The sequence below is a fragment of the Lycium ferocissimum genome, chromosome 7 (genome assembly GCF_029784015.1).
Source record: "Lycium ferocissimum isolate CSIRO_LF1 chromosome 7, AGI_CSIRO_Lferr_CH_V1, whole genome shotgun sequence".
In the NCBI taxonomy this organism is placed as follows: domain Eukaryota; kingdom Viridiplantae; phylum Streptophyta; class Magnoliopsida; order Solanales; family Solanaceae; genus Lycium; species Lycium ferocissimum.
The window spans coordinates 31482626-31487342 of NC_081348.1; positions in this window are offsets into that span (position 1 = coordinate 31482626).

Sequence of the window (4717 nt, forward strand, 5' to 3'; positions counted from 1 at the left end):
CTCGTGTGCACTTGTCTTTTAATGGTCGGATGATGATTGCTAGCATATGCTAATTTCAATTATTTCGGTTCAAGGTATTTTAGATACATTGTTATTTGGTTTAAAGACCTTTTGGTTAGTATTGATTTGTCATATAATTAATCCTTTTAGAAGGACAAATAAGTTAGGAGCCCTCTTAATCAAAATAATGCAAAGAGGAATCGCTTATTATATTTGTTAATTGACAGCTTACAACGCGTTTATTGCACTAATTTGATGCATATGGTACTCTCAAGCCTAACGTGTCTATCTCCTCGCCAAGCACACCAATAAGTATGATTAAGTGAGCTTTAATTGTATTCTTACGCACTCTCCAGCTTTTTTTCTTTCAATTTCAATTTAGGAGGTGCCCCTAATTATGCGTGAGTATCAACCTAAATATTCGGTCCTTATATATATATATATATATATTATTATTATTATTATTATTATTATTATTATTTGTTGTTATATTTTTATATTTGATAATGGTAAATTGTTTTAGTCTTATTTGAAACAGTGTGAAAACTAATTTCTTGAAAAATAATCATGAACTGGCAGTTGAGATTTGAAACTATGTGAAGTAATTTTTTGGAAACCCGAAAATTAAATGCCCGTGATACCATGGGACAAGGGAAGAGTTTGTCTCTCAAATTCAAACACTATGAAAGACTAATTTTCTAATCACAATTATCCTTGTTAATTTTGTTTTAAAACTACAATTATTCGTCAGATAGTGCTACAAAAATATCTCCATGTTCTTAAATCTTAAGAGCGAGGAAATAAAGCTAATTAATACTATTAATAATCAGTTGGTAGTACTTTAGTGGCAAAGCTAGACTTCAAATGCACGAAAAGGTCAAGGTTATGGATAAGTAAGAATCTTAGCATGAAAGAATGATTTAATTAGAAGAAGAATTAAGAGATAGCATGTGGGAGTTGTTTGGCCCTTCACCAAATACAAGAAAAGTATAGATACCACCTCATGTAGGCTTTCTTGTGAAAGTGTTGGGAAATTTCTGTTTACAATATATTGTATTCTACGAGGTGCTCGAAGAGAGGATCAATAATTTGCTCAAATTTTGGGTTTGATTTCTTCTGAATTTTTAAGAGACTTTAAGGGTGTGTATAATATGGAGGAAAACATTTTCATGTTCGGTTGATTAAAAATTTTGAAAAACATTTTCTTGTTCGGTTGGTCAAAAATTTTGGAAAACATTTTCTATAGGAAAATATGTTCTTTAAAAATGAGAAAAATGACTTTTCTAATGGAAACAAGAAAAACAAGTGCCACAAGTGGCATTCCACTTGTCTCCTCCCTACCGTTGAATGCACGTCATCTTCACCCCACCCACCACCCCCACCCTTTACTGTTTTATTTAGATTATATACAAATGCTTTTAGGATAATACTTTTCGCTCATATACCGAAAAAAAAAAAAAAAATAAGAAATCTACTTATTTTCATAAAAATATTTTTCATGGAACACACTCTTGAGTACCATATTCGTCTTGTGACTTTAGTTCAGGTAAAAACTGAGGCAGAGCAAATTCACAATTGACTTTGAAAAGCGTGGTCATTAGGACAGTTTTACATGATGGAAAGTTGAATCGATAACAAATATAATTATTCTGTTTATTTTAAGCAGACTTGATTCTGTTTCATAGAATATAAACCATCCTAATTCGTTACCTTATGAAAAAGAACAAAAAAGGGTCCTAATTCGTTTTGGCATCTTGTTAATGTGAAGAGTATTTCTCTTTTATATTTTACAAATCAAATAATATAATTCCGGGTCCAGCATAACCACATCACAATTGCAAGGTACCAAAATAAGGGGAGAAGTAAAGGCAAATAGAAAAGAAAAGAGGACAATAAGTGTATGTTTTACTTCTTTTTATTGAGCGAAGGGAAGAGGGAGAATTTACGGCGTGGTATTATTTACTGAAAAGAAAATAAATTAATGTTATCGAAACATTTCATCAAAGATGCATGTTTAGTACTGGTAATTCATATTAAGTCTTCACAGGTTGGACGAGAACAAAAATGCAAACATACTGCAAAATAATTAAATTTTTGCCTTTTATATTGAGAGTAAATTAAAGGCATATCTTATGAAGATGAAGAAAAAAGAAATCATTTAATATTGGCAAAACCTAAAGTTATCCAGTAGCTCTCACCTTCTTATCCAAGATTACATTAAAAACATATGCATTGCCTATGTATAATTGGTGGATTTCCAGCAAGAGACATAGTAAAGTGATGTTAAAACAGAAATACTATTTTTCTCTTCTTTTTCATTTAGAGTACTAAGTATTAAAATGCAAGTTGTAAATCTTCTTTACGGAGTTTATTATTGCATGTGATCGATAGCTGTTGATCACTTCTCTTACAATTGGAAATTTGTAATTTCTAAGTTAAATGACATTGAACCATGCCTGACTAAAAGAGGCAAAACATCCTAGCATGTCACTGCCTAATAAATTGGCTTTGTCCGGTTTTTTCTATTTTACATTATCCTTTTTTTAGCTCCTTTGGTTATTTAGGCATATATCCACACAAGGATTTAGAAGGATGCTTTGCTATGAGTTGTAAGATACATGCATGCTACTTCTATCTCAAAAAAATTGAAATTTAATTTCCTAACACTATCTTATAGAGATTATGGTAATTTTTGTTTAACGTTCCTGGATTTCTTTAATGTACCCTTGTGTCCAAATCAACCCTTGCAAAATGGAGAGGGCTTTAAAGCAAAGATTGAGAACATATCTAAAGGTCACATGAATGTTAATTTCAAAAAGCACATATTCTTGAGGGAACAAGCATGATTATGACATTAGGTTGCGGTAATTTGAACTCGTTCTAGCTCTCTATCTTGCTTTACAAGCTAAAAAAAGTAGAAATTAATGGCGGGCATATTGCATTACTAAACAACAAAATTCGTCACTAACCATTTAGTGACGAATCAGCACATATTAGCGGCGATTAATAACAACTTCGTAGTTAATTCCTTTCGCAGTGGTAATTAATAACACCTAATAACCCAATATATTCTTCAAAACTCAGAGTTCGTGAGATATATTATATATATCCAGTGTTAGTTTGACCAGGTTTCTAGATTTTTATAATAAAAGTTAGATGACACTACATATATGTGTTTTTATTTAAAACAATAATTACAAAAAAAATCGATCTATTTATTTGTTTTCTTTTTTTTTTTTTTTTTAAATTTTTTAAAACGGAATTTTTTTTAAAATAAAAATAAAAAACTGAATTTTCATAAAAAAAAATTTTTAAAAGAATAATTTGAAAATTTAATTTTTTTAAACCCATTTTAAAAAAAAAAATCTAAAAACATGGATTAAAAGAAATTTTCTTTTAAAAAAAGGATTTTTAAAACCCTTTTTAAAAAAAAAAAATTGAAAATTTGTTTTTTTTTTAAAACCCGTTTTTGAAAAAGAGGAAAAATGATTTATTTTTTTAAAATAAAAAAATTTGTTAAAAATATGGAAAACTTGATTATTTTTTTAAAATGTCTTAAAAAAATCAGATTTTCATGATTTCATTTTCTTAGGACACTTTTATTTTTCAAATAAAATCAAAAGTGTTTTTTTCAGGCAATTTTTATAAAATTTTGAAAAAATTAATTATTTTCTTAACACGTTTTAAAACTAAATGTGGAAGACTAGATTTATTTTCAAATTTTTAAGAAAATGCAAAAGGAAAAAAAATTAAGTTTTCCCCTTTTTTTTATGTTTTCACTCTCTCAAAGAGAGCAAACACACTCTCTTTGCTAAATTATTCCGTTTTAAAAAAAAATCAAAGATTGTGCAAATTCGGGTATAGTTCAGAGATTATTTTATCCCATTTTTATAATAAAAGTTAGATGCTGAGCTACATATATGTGTTTTAACACAAAAATCTGGAAAATCGATCTATTTAGTATCAATTTTGTGCAGTAAAAGGAAAAGACATAAAAAAAAAGGTATACATAAGAATAATTATAAATATCAAGGGAATTGTTACGCTTACGTGCTCGGAGTGTAATGATATTTTCATCAAACAAAATTGGTATGGAATCATGCAAAATCAGAGATTACTTTATCTACTCATATAGCAGGCATAAAAGGAAAAAACCAACTACTGTTGGGTATAAATGGGATCCGGAACTTTTTTAACCCAAAAATTTTTTTTTGGAACCAAATTAACCCATTTAAAAAAAATAAAAATCAAAGTAGGCTTCACGCATAGATTCTGTGCGTGAAATAGGGTGCCTTTTTTTTTTCTTTTTTCTTTTTTTAAGCTATCAAAATCACGTTTTTTTTCATACTTTGGGCAAAGATTAGTCATGTTTTAAAACTCCGAAATATCAAATATGTTATATAGAACTTAATATATTTTTTTGCGTACAATAACATCGGCTCATTACATCAAGTATACCTAAACGTTTGGATCGTCATTTTAGGGGTTGTAAAGTGCCCCGAAGTAAGTTTTGTTTGCTTGGAAACTGACAATCGTTGTTCTTTGAAAATCAAACTCAAAATTAAGCTTTTTCCATACTTTAACCGAAGATTAGTCACGTTTCAAATACCGGAATATAAATATTTTATATAGAACTTCATATTTTTTTTAGCGTAAAATAATGTCGGCTCATTATATCAAGTATACATATATGTTTGGATCGTCATTTTAGGGGTTG